Source organism: Hyperolius riggenbachi, chromosome 8 (genome assembly GCF_040937935.1).
Source record: "Hyperolius riggenbachi isolate aHypRig1 chromosome 8, aHypRig1.pri, whole genome shotgun sequence".
Taxonomy (NCBI): Eukaryota; Metazoa; Chordata; class Amphibia; order Anura; family Hyperoliidae; genus Hyperolius; species Hyperolius riggenbachi.
The window spans coordinates 105,251,038-105,275,568 of NC_090653.1; the positions used below are offsets into that span (position 1 = coordinate 105,251,038).

The 24,531-nt window shown below is 46.3% G+C and overlaps 1 protein-coding gene across 1 annotated transcript in view; it reads left to right on the plus strand.

Moving 5' to 3' along the window:
- The window catches only part of LOC137529059 (integrator complex subunit 6-like), a 163,471-nt gene that overhangs the window by 15,912 nt on the left and 123,028 nt on the right, over nucleotides 1–24,531 (plus strand). The window lies entirely within an intron of this gene.

The following is a 24,531-nucleotide window of genomic DNA, read 5'->3' on the forward strand; positions in this document are numbered from 1 at the left end:
CAAAGAAACACCTTCCTCATTATCCAAGTCTGACTCCTCTTCCCCTCACGACTCTTTCTCCTCCTCCTCCCTCTGTGCTGCCGCAGGTGTTGAGGAAACATCTGATTCTGATGAAAATTGCTCCCACAACTGTTCCTGCCGTAACTGTTCCTGTTCACGTTCCTCCACAGCTTGATCCACCACTTTACGCACAGCACACTCCAGGAAGTAAGCATACGGGATCAAGTCACTGATGGTGCCTTCACTGCGACTCACCAGGTTGGTCACCTCCTCAAACGGCCACATGAGCATTTCGCATCAGTGTCCAGTTGTTGGGCCAGAACATCCCCATCTCCCCAGATTGTGTCCTTTTACTGCAATTGTACAGGTACTGGGTGATGGCTTTCTCCTGTTCTAGCAGGCGAGAGAACATGACCAGGGTCGAATTCCAGCGAGTCGGGCTATCACATATCAAGCTTCTCACTGGCAAGTCGTTTCTCCGCTGAATGTCCGCAACGCGTGCCATGGTCGTGTGAGACTGAAAGGCCCACACAACTTCCTGGCCTGCTTCAGGACGTCCTCTAAGCCTGGGTACTTTGACACAAATCTTTGATTGACTAGATTGAGCACATGTGCCATGCAGGGTACATGTGTCAGCTTTCCCAAATTCAATGCGGAAAGGAGATTGCTGCCATTGTCACACACCACGTTGCCGATCTCCAGCTGGTGCGGGGTCAGCCACTGATCCACCTGTTTGTTAAGAGCAGCCAGGAGAGCTGGTCCAGTGTGACTCTCCGCTTTGAGGCAAGACATGTCTAAGATGGCGTGACACCGTCGTACCTGGCATGCAGCATAGGCCCTGGGAAGATATGGCTGTGTAGCTGGAGAGGAGATCGCAGCACCAGTAGAGTTGAACTGCCACTCAGCCAAGGAGGAGGAGGAGGATGACAGTGAAGAGGATGTAGCAGGAGGAGAGGAGGTGGCAGGAGGCCTGCCTGCAAGCCGTGGAGGTGTCACAAGTTGGTCCGCTGCACAGCCACGTACTCCCTGCTTGCCATCGGTCACCTGGTTGACCCAATGGGCTGTGTAAGTAATGTACCTGCCCTGACCGTGCTTGGCTGACTAGGCATCCGTGGTCAGGTGGACCTTTGACCCAACACTGTGTGCCAGAGTGGTGGACTCATACCATACCAGCTGGTGGACTCTGAGGCCTTCCGAAAATTTGTGGCCATTGGGACACCACAGTGGAAGATACCAGGCCGCAATTATTTCTCCAAAAAGGCGATACCCAAACTGTACCGTGAAGTTGAAAGGCAAGTGGTGTCATCTCTGGCACACAGCGTTGGGTCAAGGGTCCATCTGACCACGGATGCCTGGTCTGCCAAGCACGGTCAGGGCAGGTACATTACTTACACAGCCCATTGGGTCAACCAGGTAAGTTTGTTACAAACCGGAACAGGAGGAAGAGTTGTGGGATCAATTCTCAGCAGAAGCAGATGATTCCTCAACACCTGCGGCAGCACAGAGGGGTGAGGAAGAGTAGGAAGAGTCGTGTGGGGAAGAGGAGTCAGATGGTGAGGAAGGTGTTTTTTTTTTTGGAGGAGGCGGAAGAACAGCCGCAGCAGGCGTCACAGGGGGCTTGTGCTGCTCAAATTTCCAGTGGTATTGGTCGTGGCTGGGAGGGAGGAGGAGAACTTAGCTGACATCACTGAGGAAGAGCAAGAGGAGATGGATAGTACGTCTGCATCCAACTTTGTGCAGATGGTATCTTTCATGCTGTCCAGCCTGTTGAGGGACCCCTGTATAAAAAAACTCAAGGGGAATGAGCTGTACTGGGTGGCCACACTACTAGACCCTTGGTATAGGCACAAAGTGGCCGAGATGTTTCCAAATCACAAGAAGGCAGAAAGGATGCAGCACTTGCAGAACAAGCTGGAAACTATGCTTTACAGTGCGTTTAAGGGTGATGTCACAGCACAACGGAATAAAGGTACCACTGCCAGTAATCCTTCTCCCATGTCCAAGGCAAGGACAGGACGCTCTAGCAATCTCATGGTGATGTCGGACATGCGGACATTCTTTAGTCCAACTTCTCGCCTTAGCCCTTCCAGATCCACCCTCCAACAACGCCTCGACTGGCAGGTAGCCGACTACCTGGCCTTAAAGGATACCACAACCGAATGGTTGTGGTAAAATTGATTGCTGGACTGTGTAGGGGGTGATGAGAGCATACCTGCATTTCCTCCCGCCCCCCTCCGTCTGCCGCCGTTCATACTCTATACACTCCGGTGTGCGGCGACTTGCTTGACCTCTGCCCCGGACATACTGCACCCTGTGTGCGCAGTATGTCCTTCCCCCTTCGCTTCTGGCCGGCGCATAGTGCCAGGCTCAGAAGCACGCTGTCCCCTTTTTGCTGCGTGTGCGCTCCATTACACCGAGCGTCACATACTAATCATGTGACGCTCGGTGTAATGGAGCGCACATGCAGCAAAAAGGGGGGCAGACGGAGGGGGGCGGGAGGAAATGCAGGTATGCATCACCCCCTACACAGTCCAGCAATCAATTTTACCACAACCATTCGGTTGTGGTATCCTTTAAGTGTGGATGTAGACACTGTGAGCAGCAACGAACTCCTGGACTACTGGGTGCGCAGGCTTGACCTGTGGCCAGAGCTGTCACAATTTGCCATCCAACTTCTGTTTTGCCCTGCCTCAAGCGTCCTGTCAGAAAGGACCTTCAGCACAGCTGGAGGCATTGTCACCGAGAAGAGAAGTCGCCTAGATCACAAAAGTGTTCAGCACCTCACCTTTATCAAAATGAATGAGGCATGGATCCCGGAGGGCTACTGCCCGTCCGAAGACTAAGTCAGTCCCTGCACACAGCATCTCTGCCTGCACGTCGTGTGACTGCCTGCCCTATGACTAAGTCGGTCCCCACACAGCATCTCTGCCTGCAGGCCGCTTGACTGCCTTCTCTGCCACCACCAACAGGGTCCAGGACTCCAGGTGGATTCCTGAATTTTTAAGGCCGCTGTTAGCAGCGGCCACTATAATAATTTTTCTGGTGCGTGTACATGCCTGCCTAATTTTTCTGGCTGGCTGAAGGGGCTTGCGTATCACAATGAAGCAATGACCGCGGGCTATATGAGTGTCCCGGGGGGGGGGGGGCACAAACAAGATAATAAGGTCGTTGCTTGATTGTGGAAAGACCAAATTCGATCAGCTGGACATTCACTGTCATTGAGCTACCTCAGCCCGGCGACCATATGGGCTGGAAAGCCGCCATCACCTGCACTCTCGTCATGGTGCACACCAGTCCAGCCCGGCCGTCACTACACAAACAGCTTTAAAGCGTTACACAGTGAGTTTGGTCTGTCAGTGTGAAGCAGTACACTAATTACACTACCTGATTGATGTATACACATGCAAGATGTTTTAAAGCACTTTAGGCCTCCAACTTAGCATGCAATGTGATTTCTGCCCTTAAAACGCTGCTGTGCGTCAAATCCAGATTTTTCCCCGGGACTTTTGGCGTGTATCCCACTCCCCCATGCAAAAACTCAGATGTTAGACCCCTTGAAACATCTTTTCCATCACTTTTGTGGCCAGCATAAATGTTTCTAATTTTTGAAGTTCGCCTACCCATTGAAGTCTATTGCGGTTCGAAAAGTTTGCTCGAACTGAACTTTTTGCGGAGGTTCACGTTCGAGGTTCGCGAACCGAAAATCGGAGGTTCCAGCCATCTCTATTTGCAACTGTAACGATTGTGGGATTCTCTCCGTGATCAGCGCACAAGACGTGCGCTGACACTGCGGAAATCCTCCACAAGCGTATAATTTGCGGGAACCCAGCAAAAGGTGCAATGCACCTGTAGAGGGAAATTCCTGTCGACAGGGGGAGCTGTGGAGTGCAGAGGAACAGCTCCTCTGCCCTGCCACACACGCCAGACAGGAATTGCACGAAGGGATGGAACGCAGGGCAAGATAGCCCTGAAGGAGAGAGAGCAAAGCGACAGATTGTATCTGTGTGCACCAAACTAGTCGCCAACCCGCGACGGTGCATACACAACAGCAGACCACCGCTGGGACAGGACAATCGCAACAGACAAACAAAACAGATAAGCAATCCTAACTGCACTAGGGAAACCTGCCTAGTGCAGTCCCAGGAATTACTCTAGGCTAATCTTCAAACAAAGAGCAAGGCTGACACTCCAGGCGAGTGTTCCACAGGACTAACTCTTATGACCAGCAACTTACTGTGGGAAACATAGCTCTTTATAGAGCAAGCCCACAAGGGATGTGGCTAGGCAATCTGCATGACAAACGTATGCAAATTCCTCAGCAGCAAGCTGCACAACTGACAAAAGGTCTCTCTTCCAGAGACCTGCAGAATGCAGACCTGAACAGTGGTCAAAAGGCTGCCTGCCTGCGCAGGCAGCCACGCAGATCCTCACAGCAACATGCCTGTTTCAAGTATGTGATTTAGATAATACCAATGCATAGGAAATAAATATGGCAGCCTCCATATTATACCATGCAGGTCAGATGTCCTTTCAGCCAATAACTTCAAATCTGTTTCACCTAACCAGTTCATTGATATGTCCTGCTTATACTTATACTTACCTCGCCGTCAGTTCCTCTCAGAAGCTCACCATTTTCCTATTACAACTATTCCTTCCAGTTCTGACAAGATTTTGTCAGAACTGAAATGTATCAGTTGCTGTCAGTTACAGTGGCTTGCAAAAGTATTCGGCCCCCTTGAAGTTTTCCACATTTTGTCACATTACTGCCACAAACAGGAATCAATTGTATTGGAATTCCACGTGAAAGACCAATACAAAGTGGTGTACACGTGAGAAGTGGAACGAAAATCTTACATGATTCCAAACATTTTTTAAAAATCAATAACTGCAAAGTGGGGTGTGCGTAATTATTCAGCCCCCTGAGTCAATACTTTGTAGAACCACCTTTTGCTTCAATTACAGCTGCCAGTCTTTTAGGGTATGTCTCTACCAGCTTTGCACATCTAGAGACTGAAATCCTTGCCCATTCTTCTTTGCAAAACAGCTCCAGCTCAGTCAGATTAGATGGACAGCGTTTGTGAACAGCAGTTTTCAGATCTTGCCACAGATTCTTGGATTTAGATCTGGACTTTGACTGGGCCATTCTAACACATGGATATGTTTTGTTTTAAACCATTCCATTGTTGCCCTGGCTTTATCTTTAGGGTCGATGTCCTGCTGGAAGGTGAACCTCCGCCCCAGTCTCAAGTCTTTTGCAGACTCCAAGAGGTTTTCTTCCAAGATTGCCCTCTATTTGGCTCCATCCATCTTCCCATCAACTCTGACCAGCTTCCCTGTCCCTGCTGAAGAGAAGCAACCCCAGAGCATGATGCTGTCACCACCATATTTGACAGTGGGGATGGTGTGTTCTTAGTGATGTGCAGTGTTAGTTTTCTGCCACACATAGCGTTTTGCATTTTGGCCAAAAAGTTCCATTTTGGTCTCGTCCGACCAGAGCACCTTCTTCCACATGTTTGCTGTGTCCCCCACAAGGCTTGTGGCAAACTGCAAACGGGACTTCTTATGCTTTTCTGTTAGCAATGGCTTTCTTCTTGTCACTCTTCCATAAGAGCCAACTTTGTGCAGTGCACGACTAATAGTTGTCCTATGGACAGATTCCCCCACCTGAGCTGTAGATCTCTGCAGCTCGTCCAGAGTCACCATGGGCCTCTTGACTGCATTTCTGATCAGCGCTCTCCTTGTGCGGCCTGTGAGTTTAAGTACACAGCCTTGTCTTGGTAGGTTTACAGTTGTGCCATACTCCTTCCATTTCTGAATAATCACTTGAACAGTGCTCCGTGGGATGTTCAAGGCTGTGGAAATCATTTGGTAGCCTAAGCCTGCTTTAAATTTCTCAATAACTTTATCCCTGACCTGTCTGGTGTGTTCTTTGGACTTCATGGTGTTGTTGCTCCCAATATTCTTTTAGACAACCTCTGAGGCCCATACAGAGCAGCTGTATTTGTACTGACCTTAGATTACACACAGGTGCACTCTATTTAGTCATTAGCACTCATCAGGCAATGTCTATGGGCAACTGACTGCAGTCAGACCAAAGGGGGCTGAATAATTACGCACACTCCACTTTGCAGTTATTTATTTGTAAAAAATGTTTGGAATCATGTATGATTTTCGTTCCACTTCTCACGTGTACACCACTTTGTATTGGTCTTTCACGTGGAATTCCAATAAAATCGATTCATGTTCGTGGCAGTAATGTGACAAAATGTGGAAAACTTCAAGGGGGCCGAATACTTTTGCAAGCCACTGTATATATCAGTTGCTGTCAGTTATAACTGAAAAGACAACTAATTAGCAAGGTAATGTCCATGTTTCCCTATTGGCTCAAGTGGGTGATATTACAGTTTAACAGTGTGCTGACCAGAAAGCTGTTATGGGGGTAAGGGCCATTTTAAAATGGAGGACAGAGAATTCCATTGCTCATAGAAGACAAACAGAATGCAGGAGAGGAGACAGAGATCGATGAGTAGACTACATGGAGGTAAGTATAACATGTGTATATTTATTTTGACTTTTAATTTTCAGTTCAGTTTTGCTTTAACAGACACATGTTACGGTAGGTTTAATGAAATAGTGATTATGCAAATGGAATTATAAAAAGACTTGTCATGCCTTCTGTCCACTAAAATGTTGACTCTCACATTTACAATCTATTGTGCAAAGCATGCATGTCCAGCAAACAAGTCCTAGGACCTTAGTTCAGCATCCTCCTGAATATCATAAGGCAACTATAAAATCTTTGTTCAGGGAGGATAGGACAACCTCTGTTTCCTTAGCAGGCATGACACTAGCTTATTAATGCAACACATTCTTCTTGAAAGAATATGGCCAATGGCATCAAAACACACAGTAGCTTTAGCTGAGCAGCTCAGTGCACTGGCCTGTCTTAGAAATCACATTTCAGTAACCCAGCACTAAAATAAAACCTGATTTATGATTGATTTGTAAGTTAAATGGCGTTTATTTAGCTTGAATAGATATTGATTAAGTATAAAGGCTCATACACATTCTAGAAAAAACTCAGCCGAGGGGACTGTTCTGAAAGGACTTGGCCAAGAAACTAGCATAGAGTGTAATGTGTACAGTTGTTCCACGACATTGTTTATTCAGATCGTTAACTGACAAGTGATGAACGGCAACATTGTTACTAACTTAGGACACCTGCTGGAAGCTACTTGCTCATGCACTATCCATTGTCTCTTCTCCTCTCCACTGAACTGAAAATCTGCTCAGTTATAGTGTAAGGTTTGCGGTGCTTGTACGGCGGCATGATGCCGAGACCGGGGCTGCAGCTCGGGTTTCTGGGTCTTGGCGAGCCGCTGACGTCAGTGAATTCCAGGGTGGTTCTCAGAGGCCATTGGATAAGTGGAGGATGCATTCCCAGTACGCGCTGCGCAGATGTAAACAGTAGCTCACGTGTGCACTGCATGTGTAACGATTGTGGGATATCTCCGTGGTCAGCGCACAAGATGTGCGCTGACACTGCGGAAGTCCTCCACAAGCGTATTAAACGATAGAACCCAGATTTGGTGCAATGCACCTGTAGAGGGAAAAGTAGGCACAGAGACAGAATGTGTGTGTGTCCACCAAACTAGTCGCCACCCAGCGACGGTGAATACACAACAGCGGAAACCAAGTGGGAACGCAATCGCAAGAGTGGCGATTGCCAACAGCGACACAAGACTGAAAGAGCACAGAGATAGAATGTATGTGTGTCCACCAATCTAGTCGCCACCCAGCGACGGTGAACACACAACAGCGGAAGCAAAGTGGGAACGCAGTCGCAAGAATGGCGATTGCCAATAGTGACACAAGACTGAGCAGGACAGAGCACAAGGGTAGCAAAGACACAGCAAATAACCAAGATAAGAACATCAAGGAAAATAACAAACGCTAGCTAAACGTGAACACCGCACTCATTCGCAACAGCGAACGCGTTTAATCACGATCACCGTGCGTTAGGCGCTCAGTGATAAGCGTGCCACCCTAACTAACCAATGAAACACAAACATGAAATAGAGGACGCGAACGCTTGCTAAATGGTTACCTCACCGAGCCTACAGCAAGCGTTCGTACCAGACAAGACAGACAGAAGGAGTAGCCAGTAGCAACCGCAGCTCTGGCCTACACTCCCAGACTGAGTACAGAGGGAACCACCGCCGTAACCGCTAGGGCGAGTGCGATCCCAACAGACAGAACGATTTCCTGTCGACTGCCGCTGGCGACAAGACAATCGCAAGACAGAAGGAGTAGCCAGTATCAACCGCAGCTCTGGCCTACGCTCCCAGGCAGAGTACAGAAGGAACCACTGCCGCTACCGCTAGGGCGAGTGCGATCCCAACAGACAGAACGATTCACTATCGCCAACCGTTGGTGACCGTGCAATCGCACAGACAAGACAGAATAGGCAGTACAAATTATACACAAACCGACTGCACTAAATAGGAATGCAAGGAGCACTCCCCAAGAATTAGCTACACTAAGATAGCAATGGCTGACACTCCAGGTGAGTTCAGCAGGAACAAACCTCTATGACCAGCCAGGGATTCTGGGAGCAAAAGGTATTTATACTGCAAGCCATCAAAGGAGGCAGCTAGGCAATTTGTATGACAAGTATATGCAAATTCCTCAGCAGCAGAGCAATTCTGAAAGTTGCAAAGCAAAGACAGGTCTCTTTTCCAGAGACCTGCAACACTCAGACCTAAAGAATGGTCAAACAGCTGTCTGCCTGTGCAGACAGCTGAGCGGATAATTACAGTACCCTCTAGAGACGGCCTCCAGACGTCTCACAAAACTGAAATTTTCAAAAGAATCTGACTGAACACTCATGAAGGTCGGGTCAGCCCGACAAGGCCCAATTCCAGAGTCAATCCTCCCGAAACCGACCTCGTCAGAAGCAGAAGCCACCGAAACATGCCCATCAGTACTACAGGTCTCAGCGTAACACCCATCAGTACTGTGAATGCCAGGGAAGAACCTATCGACACCCTCCAAGCAATACCCACCACCTTCCAGGGAGCGTCCAAAGATACCAAACCTGCCACAAAACCTATTCGAAGTGTTCCTTGCAACAGAGAAGCCACTGTTGATCCCATCCAGGGTACCAAGAAAAATTTCTCCCAGAATCTCACAGAACACTTTGAAGCTCTGCAGAGATCCCAAGAGGCCAGAATGCTCACCAGGCTCACATGGAGAACTACCAAGAACCCCTATGGAACCTACGACCATTCCGGATTCAGGATTACCAGGACAACCTTCAAGATCAATGCTTTCAGGGACCACTTCTGGGCATGCAGGCAGGCAGGCAATATCAGAACATGTCTCCACCGAGGAAGCATCTGAGCATGCTGGTAACCAAGACACACTTGGGCTTTCTGGTTCACAGAGCGCATCGGGGTACACTAGCACAAGAGAAACCTCACGACATGTCAAGGAACGGCCAACCTTAGAGTCCGTCATGACAAGACCAGAACCAGGCAGAGAATCATCACGAGTAGTGGTCACAAGTACTGAACTTTCAAAAGAAGACTTGGACTCAGACTTAGAAATTTCTGTGACTGTAATGGTATCTAGCCAAAACTCATCATTGACTACACATGACTGAAGCTCCACAAGAGCTGCAAAAGTAGTCAGTAGAGCAGCGATGAGATGGAAACACCCAAATATAAAGGCATACTCCTGTCATGCCTACTGAAGTAGGCAAAACCTCAAATGGACCTGCGGCCCAAGAGGCACCTCCAAAAAGTTCTGCACCCTTTGGGAGGAACTCAGAGCCCTCCAAAACATCAAGCAAGACTTCAGAAGCATCATTTCCCAAATTTTCTGACAAGGATTCTGAACTATCCATGTTACAGGGCAGAACATCAAATACATTTTGCAGACAGAGAAAATGTCCCAGGGATGGTTCTACAATCCGCTAAGACTGAGTTTCATCTTCATGAACAGGATGCACAGGGATATCTACTGGAACACACACTGACTCCCTAACTCTAATCTCACTGCACGCAGAATTCTGCATAGCAGTCAAACTAGACTGCAATTCCAAAATAGCAGAAAAACAGGTGAGAAGAGTAGCAATACCTAGACGAGCCTCTAGGGTCACTGCAGGAGATTTTAGGCACAGCAATATTGACTCATCCAGAGTACAGGGTGGAGAGTCAGAACTATCTTCAGGGCAAGAAAGAGACTCACAAATGTCAGTGTGCGTGGACATCATGGTTTTATTCATGGTACAGGGCAGGCTCACAGAAACCTTCTCTGGACAAGGCAAATATCCCTCAGTATCAGATTCGCTAAATCAAAGCACTGTCTCACCCTTAGACTCGGCTAACAATGTCGATTCCGAGGAGTCAGAACGCAAAATTTGCGATCCAAGATCACTTTAGGTTGTGAAACTGAAGTGTAAGGCTTGGTGGTGTATTCTCCACAGTCAGCATGCAACGCATGAGCTGACGTGGAGGAGGTACACACACTAGCACAAGGAAACAGGCTATCCCTAGTATAGTGGAGGGGAGGACTGACTCCAAAAGGAGATTGTGGCGCACAGAGCCGGTGCAGATCCGACAGCCACAAACAATGCTTTCGCTATAACGTCTCAGCGCAAAGTAGCGCTGAGCGCATAAACCAGAACTGAGGAGATCAGGACAGGTAGACAGAATGAACGCTTGCTAGCTAGCCGCTACTTAGTGACAGCAAGCGTCCACAACAAGACAGACTGGAATGAGGCAGCAATGCGTAGCAGCGATGGCGTGCCTCACAAAGACAGGACAGGATGGTCAGGAAATAGCAGGATCAAGATAGAAGAACGTAACACAGATAAATATACAATAAGTATGATTTCCTAGCGTATTACAATTACAGCTATCAATGAAACTATTTGTAACGTCTGACTAACATATGTATATATCGGCAATGAACCGATATATGACATAAGCAGGAACACTGACTTAGGACTGGAACGATACAGGGAACAGGACTCAGAAGGATTCGCTATCTCTTCGCAGAGATGAACGCAATCCACAAACGGTAACAGGACAGGATTCAGAAGGATTCGTTATCTCCTCGCAGAGATGAACGCAATCCACAAACAGGACCAGGAACAGGATAACTAGCTCAGCACGGGTGATCAACGTGCTAGAACTGACTAACTGAACACAGGATATAAACAGTTCGTGTACGTATATATCAGCGTCACTGATGTATCAACGTAACACGAATACAAGGAAAATAATAAACATGCTGGTATGCATATATATGGGCAATGAACCAATATATGATGCAAAACCAGCAAAGTATCTTTTAGAACAAGAAACACGATCGGGGGCTGAAGCGACAGCAAGACAGGCTTAAACTGAAGCTATGAAAACCCGAGGAGTCCTGCAGGAAGCAGATCTTTATACTGAGGTCATCCAATGGGAGCAGACATGCAGATTCCCACACAGGTGAATGATAATCAGTCACAAGCTGACAGCAGGGAAAGGCAGACAAAGCTATGCAGCTTGCATGGAAAGAGATCAGAACTGCCTGAGCTGCAGCACTACTACTTCCAGCAATACCGGCTGCAGCAGCGATCATGACATGAAGCTTCCAAAGCGCAAGCCTCCGCAATCTGTGGACCAGATTGCAAAGTGTTCAGGACAGAAACACTGGAAAAACTGTCATCTGGCAACGTGCTTTTACAGGTGTGAACAGAGTGAGACATAGATTTATTTGCGGAAGAAGTTGTGACAACAACAGGAGAAACTTTATTAGTCATATTAACATTACTTTTGAGGCTGCATAGTTTAGGAATTTTTCCCAAAGCAGGATCATAGATGGAAGATCTTAAAGAATTACTGGGAGAGAAAGATCTGTTTTTAAACGACAAAGGATCCCACACATCCTTGACAAAACTGACACACTCATGCCAATCACAATCTGCAGGAACATCTGAGAAACAGGCATCAGATCGCACAGTGTCTAAACTCACTTGCTTTACTCCAGAAAGGCAGGAACAATCATCTGAAAATGGTGTCACTTTATTGGAGTCAATTGGTTGGTGTGTGTGCAATTCATCCAAAATCGTCTGCCATACACAAATCACCGGATCCACAAAACATTCGTCACACTCATCAGAGTCAATCAAAGTGTACACAGAATTAACACAAGCATTAAGGATCACTTCGCTTTTTGCGATGTAAAAATCGCAAAATGCTTTCCAATCAATCTCAAACTCCTCAATCAAAGCCCCAATCTCCCATGAAGCAAATGGGGGTTCAAACAACCCTGTATCCAGGTAACATTCATATGGGTTGGGATCAGGAACATGCATAGATCTTCTTACTCCTTTAATATAGTTAATAATTCTGCCTATCGTAGGCTCCACATATGCTTTTGCTTGGGGCAACAAAACCTGAGACTGAGAAGTCTCTCTGGGTTCATCACATTCAAGTGTGTTCCATATTTCAGACTTTACAGAAATAATTTCTTTATGCTATGGGTAAGGAATTTTTTAACTGGGAAGTCTTTCGAGGCTTTTTACATTTAGACTTAGCAGCTTTTGATGGCTGCTTTTTGTAAGAAGGTGAACTGTTAACGCAAATCTTTGCAGGCTGAAAGATTTTGCACAGAGTAGATGGAACAGCTGATTGAGCTGCCGACAACAACTCGTTAAGGGGGTATGGTAATTGAGGTAGTCTCAGCCAATTATGAATTACAAAGGCCAAGAATTCCAGGGGTCTTTGCAGGGGCGTAACTAGAAATCACTGGGCCCCCCTGCGAATATTTGGATGGGCCCCCCCCATAGGTGCCAAATAATCGTAATGGGGCAGCGTTTCACTGTAAATTAATTGTAAAGTGGGCAGCATTTTACTAGACAATCGTAATGTGGGCCAGAAAATCGTAATGTGGGCAGAGTTCACCAGAAAATCGTAATGTGGGCACCAGTCACCAGAAAATAGTAACGTGAGCAGCAGTCACCAGAAAATTGTAACGTGGGCAGCATTCACCAGACAATCGTAATGTGGGCAGCGTTCACCAGAATATCGTAATGTGGGACAGAAAATCGTAATGTGGGCAGAGTTCACCAGAAAATTGTAACATGGACAGCATTCACCAGACAATCGTAACTTGGGCAGTGTTCACCATAAAATCGTAATGTGGGCCAGAAAATCGTAATGTGGGCAGCGTTCACCAGAAAATCGTAACGTGGACAGCATTCACCAGACAATCGTAACGTGGGCAGTGTTCACCAGAAAATCGTAATGTGGGCCAGAAAATCGCAATGTGGGCAGCAGTCACCAGAAAATCGCCATGTGGGCAGCAGTCACCAGAAAATTGCAATGTGGGCATCAGTCACCAGAAAATCCTAATGTGGGCAGCAGTCACCAGAAAATCCTAATGTGGGCAGCAGTCAGTCACCAGAATGTCGTAATGTGGGCAGCAGACACCAGAAAGTCGTAATGTGGGCAGCAGACACCAGAAAATCCTAATGTGGGCAGCAGTCACCAGAAAATCGCAATGTGGGCAGCAGTCACCAGAAAATCGCAATGTGGGCAGCAGTCACCAGAAAATCGCAATGTGGGCAGCAGTCACCAGAAAATCCTAATGTGGGCAGCATACACCAGAAAATCGTAATGTGGGCAGCAGACACCAGAAAATCGTAATGTGGGCAGCAGACACCTGAAAATCGTAATGTGGGCAGCAGACACCTGAAAATCGTAATGAGGGCAGCAGACACCTGAAAATCGCAATGTGGGCAGCAGTGACCAGAAAATCGCAATGTGGGCAGCAGTGACCAGAAAATCGTAATGTGGGCAGCAGACACCTGAAAATCGCAATGTGGGCAGCAGACACCTGAAAATCGCAATGTGGGCAGCAGACACCTGAAAATCGTAATGTGGGCAGCAGACACCTGAAAATCGTAATGTGGGCAGCAGACACCAGAAAATCGCAATGTGGGCAGCAGACACCAGAAAATCGCAATGTGGGCAGCAGACACCAGAAAATCGTAATGTGGGCAGCAGACACCTGAAAATCGTAATGTGGGCAGCAGACACCTGAAAATCGTAATGTGGGCAGCAGACACCAGAAAATCGTAATGTGGGCAGCAGACACCAGAAAATCGCAATGTGGGCAGCAGTGACCAGAAAATCGCAATGTGGGCAGCAGTGACCAGAAAATCGTAATGTGTGGGCAGCAGACACCAGAAAATCATAATGTGGGCAGCAGGCACCTGAAAATCACAATATGGGCAGCAGACACCTGAAAATCACAATGTAGGCAGCAGACACCTGAAAATCGCAATGTGGGCAGCAGACACCTGAAAATCGTAATGTGGGCAGCAGACACCAGAAAATCGCAATGTGGGCAGCAGACACCAGAAAATCATAATGTGGGCAGCAGACACCTGAAAATCGTAATGTGGGCAGCAGACACCTGAAAATCGTAATGTGGGCAGCAGACACCAGAAAATCGTAATGTGGGCAGCAGACACCAGAAAATCGCAATGTGGGCAGCAGTGACCAGAAAATCGCAATGTGGGCAGCAGTGACCAGAAAATCGTAATGTGGGCAGCAGACACCAGAAAATCATAATGTGGGCAGCAGGCACCTGAAAATCACAATGTGGGCAGCAGACACCTGAAAATCACAATGTAGGCAGCAGACACCTGAAAATCACAATGTAGGCAGCAGACACTAGAAAAAAAAATGCACCTGTGAAAAAAAAACAATTCACTTACCTGACAGAAGTCTTCTCCTCTCCCGGCATCTCTGGCTCGCAGCTCCCCGAGTCCTCCTGCAGCACATCTCCCGCGCTGACAGGCAGAGTGCAGGGCTACGGCAAGATGGCTGCCGAAGCCCTGTACTAGAGACACAAAGTCTCCAGTGTAGGGCTTCTTCGGCGGCCATCTTGCCGTAGCCCTGCTCTGCCTGCCGGAGACTATGCAGGCTGCTGAAGCGGGGCTGCGGGGAATGAACTGGCGCAGCGTCTATTAGACGCTGCGGCCAGTTGAGCACCTTGCTGGGGGGTCCAGAGCAGCGCTCCCCCCACGGACAGTGAGCGGGCCCCAGAGCAGCCCCGGGCGGCCGGGCCCCCCTGCGGCTGAGAGAGTCGCATCCCCGGTAGGTATGCCGGTGGTGACAACCTTTCCTCCTCCGGGCCCCTGACTTGCTAGGGGCCCCCCTGCAACTGCAGGGGCTGCAGGGTCTATTCCTACGCCCCTGGGTCTTTGACTCAGGGTGGTATGATCTAACACATCATAAGCCCACTTTAACATTTTGCCCTCAAACAGAATGTAGGCCATTTGGTGGGCCCAGGTGGACACTGGGGTGCATTGAAATTCAGAGTTCGCTAAAAGTTTAACGCACTCAGACAAAAATTCATCTGCTGTTTCAGGTTCAAGATTTTTAAACCTCTTAAAGGTACAAGAAGCATATTCGAGAAAGACGTACAAATCGAAAATTCCCTCTACACTGGGAATTTCGGTTTGGCTGGTCATACTGCAACGATTGTGGGATATCTCCGTGGTCAGCGCACAAGATGTGCGCTGACACTGCGGAAGTCCTCCACAAGCGTATTAAACAATAGAACCCAGATTTGGTGCAATGCACCTGTAGAGGGAAAAGTAAGCACAGAGACAGAATGGCCTCGATTCATAAAGCATTCCCGCATTCGGAAATGCAAAAAAACGCTCACTTTACCGACCACACACCAAAATATGCATTCATAAAGGCTTTTTCCGCATGAAAAGCCGACATTTGCGAGCAGAGTGATCAATCACCGCCTTGCGCGGTGATTATCACAGCAACAGTAACAAATGTCAATTCATAAAGATTAGAGGTAGCGGTATGCGGACGGGTATTACCGCTACCTCTGATGTGGCGAGAAGCGTGCGGAATCCGTTGCAGTGAATGGGACAGACCTCCCAAGCAGCTGCAGAGAGAACACCGCACGGAGGGATTCCGCCTGCTTCCCCTGTTTCCGCACGTCTCCCGACAGCCTAACGCCTGCCTACAGCGGAGTATCTCCGCACGTATATCACAAGTAGCTACATTTTTATGAATTACCACCCTGAAGGCGGAAATACCGACAGCGGTGTTTCCCCGCTCGACTTTCCCCGCTCGCAGGCAGTTTTATGAATCGAGGCCATAGTGTGTGTGTCCACCAATCTAGTCGCCACCCAGCGACGGTGAACACACAAGCGTAAACCAAGTGGGAACGCAAATCGCAAGAGTGGCGATTGCCAACAGCGACACAAGACTGAAAGAGCACAGAGATAGAATGTATGTGTGTCCACCAATCTAGTCGCCACCCAGCGACGGTGAACACACAACCGCGGAAACCAAGTGGGAACGCAAACGCAAGAGTGGCGATTGCCAACAAGACTGAAAGAGCACAGGGATAGAATGCATGTGTGTCCACCAATCTAGTCGCCACCCAGCGACGGTGAACACACAACAGCGGAAACAAAGTGGGAACGCAATCGCAAGAATGGCAATTGCCAATAGTGACAGAAGACTGAGCAGGACAGAGCACAAGGGTAGCAAAGACACAGCAAATAACCAAGATCAGAACATCAAGGAAAATAACAAATGCTAGCTAAACGCGAACGCGTTTAAGCACGTTCACCGCGTGTTAGGCGCCCAGTGATAAGCGTGCCACCCTAACTAACCAATGAAACACAAACACGAAATAGAGGACGCAAGCGCTTGCTAAACGGTTACCTCACCGAGCCTACAGCAAGCGTTCGTACCAGACAAGACAGACAGAAGGAGTAGCCAGTAGCAACCGCAGCTCTGGCCTACACTCCCAGACTGAGTACAGAGGGAACTACCGCCGCTACCGCTAGGGCGAGTGTGATCCAAACAGACAGAACGATTTCCTGTCGACCGCCGCTGGCGACAAGACAATCGCAAGACAGAAGGAGTAGCCAGTAGCAACCGCAGCTCTGGCCTACACTCCCAGGCAAAGTACAGAAGGAACCACCGCCGCTACCGCTAGGGCGAGTGCGATCCCAACAGACAGAACGATTCACTATCGCCAACCGCTGGCGACCGTGCAATCGCACAGACAAGACAGAATAGGCAGTACAAATTATACACAAACCGACTGCACTAAATAGGAATGCTAGGAGCACCCCCCAAGAACTGATTCGTGATAAATCTGACTCCATGGAACCTAAAGCGAGGCTGCCATAGTTATTTCCTGTTGAACAATACCAGTTACCTGGCTGTCCTACTAATCTATTTGGCTGCAGTAGAGTCTGAATCACACACCTGAAACAAGCATGCAGCTAATCCAGTCACACCTCAGTCAAAGCACCTGCTCTGTATGCTTGTTCGGTCACTATGGCTAAAAGTATTAGAAGCAGAGGATGAGCAGGACAGCCAGGCAATCTGCATTGTTTAAAAGGAAATAAATATGGCAACCTCTATATTCCTCTCGCTTTAGGTTCCAAAATGTTGATCATGTGATATCTTGGAATGTTCACAGAGATCCACCTGCAGATGAGCAGAAGAATTGCATAGCTCCAGTATGTGAAGAGGGACATCTGCTGGTGGACAGCAGAAGTCCACACAAAAGTTTCTTTAGTTAGGAGTACAAGTAAGTCATCAGGTGTCTGTTCTACAGGGTCATGTGGCTTGTAGTTTATAATTATACCCCTGACTTTGCAGAAGCATTTAAAGGACACCCGAGGTGAAAATAAACTAATAAAATAAACAATTGTATCTATCTTCCTTCTCCTAAAAAAAATACTTTTTTAAGATATTCCACAGTTTTATTTTGTTTAAATCTACTTTTTAAGTTTTAACTGTTTTATTGTCTTTGCTCAATAACACGTTCATTGGAGTATGCCAGAGCTAAAATTTATGAACTATTAACCCCTTTTATCTCTTTTCTGCTCTCAGAAGCCATTTTCTGCTAGGAAAGTGTTTTATAGTTGGAATTTCCTATCAGTAAGGATCACACTGTAGTCACTTCCTGTCTGAGTCAGGACTGAGTCAGCCACTTACATACCTGATATTTAACTCTTTCAGGCAGAGAAAGAAAAAAAGGAACACAGCATAGTTATTTGTGTGCTAGGCACTATACATACCCATGTCTATCTCATCATGTCATATGTCATCTCAGGTATCCTTTAACCATCTGGGGACCGCCTAACGCTGATGGGCGTGGCCGCAGCAGCAGAGCCAGGACCGCCTAACACCGATTGGTGTCAAGTACTGGGGCTGCAGTTTCCCATGGCATGCGCGATCGTTCCCTGCCACTGCACTTTACAGCTGTACAGCGCTGTGGTGTTTACAACTGTACAGCACTGTACGAGATAGGCGATCCCCGGCCTCTCATTGCCCAGGGAGCGCCGTCCTCTTATAGGCTGATGCCTATGAGAGGCGGAACAGGATGGATCGCTGTCCTGTTCCATAAAGATTATGGAGGGGAGGAGGGAAGGGGAGGGAGAGGGAGCCTCATAGAGGCTGAGAAAAAAAAAACAGCCACAGCGATCGGACACCTCAGACAGCATGTCCCCTTAGGGACAAAAAAAGGAGGTGAGTCCGATCGCTGGGCTTCATAGCTGGGCTCAGGCTGTGCAGGAGGCTGAAATGCCTGCACAGCCCAGTGCTGCAAAAATGAGGCTGGTCGTTAGGGGGGTTAACACTGCGGTCATCAAGTGGTTAAAGGATACCCGAGGTGACATATGACATTTTTCTTTTTTTATTTTGCCTGATAACTCCTTTAAACATCAGGTATGTAAGTGGCAGTTCCTGTCTGAGTCAGGACTGGGTCAGAATATGTGTTTTTTGCAGCGTGACCCTCACTGATAAGAAATTAAAACTATAAAACACTTTCCTACCAGAAAATGGCTTCTGAGAGCAGGAAAGAGATAAATAGGTTCAATAGTTCATAGATTTTAGCTCTGGCATACTTCAGTGAATGTGTCATTAAGTAAAAACAATAAAACAGTAAAAACTTAAAAAGTAGATTTAGAAGCACGCTGTTTCAAAACTATCCTCCGTTCCCCTGCAGTGAATCACTTTCACTTCTTTCTTTCACTGTGCCTGCGCGGCAGTGGCCGTGCGCATCATCGTTCACGCTCCTGTCATCGGGTTGCGTACTGCGCAGGCGCAGTAGAGATTTTATCTTACTGCACCTGCACAGGGTGCTCTGGGCCATGGGAACGTGTACGAGGATATGCCAAGGCGCAGTGGACGTCGACTTAGAACTCGGCTTCCACTGCGTGAAGAAAAGTGATCTGTGGCAGTGGAATGGAGGATTGTTTTGAAACGGCGTGGGCACAGGTCGGCTGCAGGGGGCTGGCAGAAGCCCCAGGTAAGTGAAAATCTTTTTTTTTTAAAAGATACATCAGTTCCACTTTAACTACTTAGCATCCAGACCTTGTTTCCCACTTATGGACCAGAGCAGTTTTGACAGTTTAGCTGTGTCCTTATTTAACCACTTCAGCCCTCAGTCATGTTTCACTTTATGCATCCAAGCAATTTTCACCTCTCATTCATTCGCTTATAACTTTGTCACTACTTCAAAATGAACTGATCTATATCTTGTTTTTCCGCCACCAATTAGGCTTTCTTTGAGTGATACATTTTGCTAAGAGTTACTTTACTGTAAATGCATTTTGACAGGAAGAATAAGAAAAAAACAGAAAAAAAAATCATTATTTCTCAGTTTTCGGCCATTATAGTTTTAAAATAATACATGCCTCCATAATTAAAACCCATGTATTGTATTTGCCTAATAGTCCCGGGTTTAAATTATGTTCCTATCGCAATGTATGACGACAATCAGGGCCGGGCCGAGGCATAGGCTGTAGAGGCTCCAGCCTCAGGGCGCAGTGTAGGAGGGGGGCGCACAATTCATTCAGCTGTCATTCCTAATTGTGTATGAAGCAGAAAGAAATAAAAAAAGGGGATACATAGCAGTGACTGCAAGCCAGATAACTAGATATTAAGGTGTTGGGGAGGTTGTGGGCCCTGTGGCCCTCTTAGTCAAATAGCAATCAGTGTGTAACAGCTGGGCTGGGAGGGATGGAGGGGCGCACTTTGGTGTCTCAGCCTTGGGTGCTGGAGGACCATGTCCCGCCTCTGACGACAATATTTTATTTGGAAATAAAAGTGCATTTTTTTCTGTTTTGCATCCATCACTATTTACAAGCTTATAATAATAAAAAAAATTAATAATATCTCATCTTTACATAGATATTTATAAAGTTTAGACCATTTGGTAAATATTTACGGTTTTTTTATTATTATTGTAATGTTTTTTTTCTTTTCTTTTTTTTATTAAACATTTTATTTGGGTATTTTTGGGAGGGTGGGATGTAAATAGTAATTTTTTTATGTAAATATGTGTTTATTTCTTTTTTTTTTAATGTAGATGTAGTTTTACTATTTGGCCACAAGATGATTGAGTTTGTTTACATTACGTCACTCTAAACGTAACATGTACGCTCGCTTAGATGGACGTAGGGGGGACATAAGAGGCAGAAAGAGCGAGGCTTCTTTCTGCTGGAGAAAGGGATCAATGATCGGGCACCATGTCCCGATTCATTGATTCCCTGGCTAACAAACCGTGGCCCGGGAGTGCACTTGCACGATCGGCTGTGGGAGCGCACAAGCGGTCTTTTGGACATATATTACACGTCCAAAAGGCCAAAGTAGTTAATTAGAAATTACTTTATCCCTACTTATGACACAGAAATTAAATATATATTGTTTTTTTCAAGACAAACTAGGTTTTCATTGTATGCCATTTTTTCCCTCAAACAATTTTGTTTTCTATGAATTTTAATGGGAAAACAAGGAAAAAAAATTGAAAAAACACATTATTTCTCAGTTTTACCAATTCCAGTTTAAAAATAAAAAGTGCTACTGTAGATCAAAAACTAAATTTTGGTTTGCTATCCTTACCGCTTATCACAAAACTTAGATTATGTTCCTGTCATAATTTATGGTGAAGATATTTGATTCTGAAATAATGCTACAGAGTGTATTTTTCACTATGAACTAAGAAAATAAAAGTACTGTATTTTTAATGGTAAAAATCAATCCCATTAGCTCAGGAAACATATATTCCCGTTCACCAATTACTGCTGCATCAGATAGTGCCAGAAATGTGCACAGGAGCAAACCCAATCCTGCACAGCACTGCTTCTGTACAAGATGTATATCTACTGACTCGTGGCTTAGATGAAGTCACAGAGGACGTAGATATACTGTAGTGGTGGATAAAGTGGTTAACGTAAGCTCTATATATGAGACTCGGGGATACAGCTTAATCTGGCTAGAAGAGCTCTGCTAGAATGATGCTCACTCATCCTGTCACCAATATGAAATGACTAGATATGAGACAGTTGGCCTTTGGAAACAGCTTAGTGAGGTGGGCACAATTAAAGTGTACCTGGGAGGAAGAGAATAAAAGCATTGGTACTTACCTGGGGCTTCCTCCAGCCCCATTCAGGCCATGGGCTCCCTCGCTCAGATCGTCCGCTAGCCGTCCCTGTAACTTCGTCCAGTTGCGCATGCGCACCCCCGTTACTGGAAGCATTCTGCACCTGTGCAATAGTACTGCGCCGGCACAGAATATTACTGGAGATGGGAGTTTTGCAGGGCCGCGCATGCATAACAGGACACAAATGAAAAAAATGACTGGGCTAGCTAGCAGATGATCTGAGCAGACCCGGGGGACAGCAAGAGAGCCAATGGCCTAAAGGAGGATGGAGGAAGCCCCAGGTAAGTATCAATGCTTTTATTCCCTTCCTCTTATGTTTACTTTTAAGTGTACCTGTAGTGAGAAAAAGTGCCTCTGGGGGTACTTTCCTTGGGAGGGGGAAACCTCTGAATCCTAAAGAGGTTTTCCCCATCCTCCTCAGCAGAGGGAATCCAGTGCTGGCTCTCCCAAAAATCTTGTCAGTGCTTGTTGGCGGTGCGTGCATACATACTAGAGATTCTCCACCAAGGCGGAAATAGCCAAGCCCAATTGGGTCTGTTCTACTGAACAGGCCAGTAGAGCGGGTTCGTCTATTTCCGCCGGAGCCTGAGTTCTCCGTTGCTAGTGCGGCTGCGCAGGCAGGCCACTGTAAGTATTACTGCTACTGTTGGTTTAGGGGTTCAAGTGCAGGAACAAGCTGCGTGAGGATGGGGAAGCCTTATTAGGATCCAGAGGCTTCTCCGTCCTGTGGTAAGTATTCCCAAAGTGCACCTCCCTACAGGTTAATTTTAAGGTATTTAACGAGTAACTTTAACCAAGGATTGAACTTTATTCCAATCAGTAACTGATACCAGCTTACCCACGGAAGAAGAAATCCTTACCTTTTCTCAAATACTGTAGATCATCAGGAGGTTCTGTGTGGCTGATATTGTAGTGAAACCCCTCCCACAGTGTGATGTCATGACCAGGGTCCTGACTGTTTGCTGTCTGATAACCTCATTGCATTGTGGGAAATAACAGCTTTTTCCAACTGCCAGGCAAATAATATGAATATAGAATGTAAATCAGGGAGATTAAAGAGTTTACAGTGGGCAAACAGTAATTAAATAATTGATAAATGAACATTGTAAAAATAAGCAATTTTATTAATTATGTTATTTTGACTACATATCCTCTTTAAAGGGAACCAAGCACCATTTTTAGCACCCAGGGCGTCTCAATAGCACATGAAAAATGCATGCCAACAATGTCTCATTATTAAAATAAACTTGCATTTTACTTTTTATTTTACAAAGTAGTTTTATTAGCCTACTGCAGCAGGCCTGCCCGTCTGTCCCAGCTGCAGAGATTTCAGGAAGCTACCGGTAATTGGTTTATTGTAGTCATTACCAAGATGTAAACAATACTTTTTCATCAACTGAGGGGAGGTGGGTAATTAGGACAGTTTCTTCAAAGAGATTATCTACAGTCATGCTAAGACAATGCATTTTATATTTTAGAGCTGGGTGGGAGTGCTTGAAGACTGGGACGAGGGCGGGCAATGCATACACAATCAGGCAGAGGAGAGTAAGGGAGGAAATGACATCAGGATTGGCTTCAAAATACACACAGTTAAGATGGAGAAACCTAAGAAGGATTTTCTCTTTTTTTACTATAGAAAATTCACTAAAATCAAAACGTGGACAGTGCAATACATACGTTATATAAGTAGAACAAGTATTCATTTACTTATATATGTGTTTTTTTTTCTAAGATAGCATTTGCTGAGAGCTCCTCTTTAAAAAAAAGTAACATAGATAAGGTGAAATCAGAGGAAAACAGGCGAAAAAGCTTTGTGAATCTGCCCAATGTGTCAAGATAGCATCTCTGACTTCTATAAATAAAGACTGTGAGAAGGGGAGGGGGGAACATGGCAGCTTCTGTGCCAGGAGAAATCCCAGTGAAAAAAGGGTGCTTAGTTCCCTTTAAGCTTGGTACAAACCATGCAATTTCCAGTCAGATAATTGGGTCGAACAGATAATTTCCGACAGGTCCAATCTGATTTCCAATCATTTGTCTGATCAATTTGCATAGAAATGATAAGTAAATCGATCATGAAAACGCATGTCGGAAATTATCGACCCATATATCTGATGGGAAATTGCATGGTGTGTACCAGGCATTAAAGAGAGTCTGAAGTGTCCCCCCAAAAAATGTTTTTACTTAACAGTCTTCTTTACCATTAATGCCATACCTGAAACGCCGCATCCCTGTGACTGAACTCTCAATTAATACCCAGGAAATCGCTGTGGGAAGATTTGGGGCTCCTTCCGGGTATATGCAGAGCTTTAAGCAGTAGCTCTGCCTCTACTCGCATCAATCTTTGCTGATCACCGCGTCTCCCGGTCTTCTTTCACTGAGAGGGGAGAGGCGGCGATCAGCGCAGATTGATTGGACTGGAGGTAGAGGTAGAGATACAGCCCAAGGCTCTGCCTTCCCCGGGCAGCAAAATCCACGACTTGGATTGGGGGTTTTAACTGAGAGTTTAGTCGTGGGATGTGTTTCATGTATGGCATTAATTCTAAAGAGGACTGTAAAGTAAAAACAGGTTTTTCGGACGCTTCAGTGTCTCTTTAAGGTGGGTGCACAAATCCAATCTTTACTGGCCAACTTTACCACTTCCATGTAGTAAGAGAGCTTACCTACAGTCTGTTCAAAATGGCCCTCATACTACATGGATGTGGTAAAATTAACCAATTAAGACTGAATGCATGTGCGCACCTTAAATTTTAATAGAATTGCAATGAATGCGATTGAAAATAAATTGTCGCTATCGGAAATAAAATGTTGCAATACATTATTCCACCTTCAATAAACCAACGTCGCATACTTCCTGTCCACCATAACTGATGAAAAACAGTTTTTCTGATTAACTAAATTGTCAAACAATCCCCTTTAAAATTGTTCACATTTGATTTGAGAGTGAACATCAACAAGATTTATTGTATGCCAACATGATCACTTGGGCAATTCTTTGCTTAAAATTGTATCATTTAGCAGGGACGGATC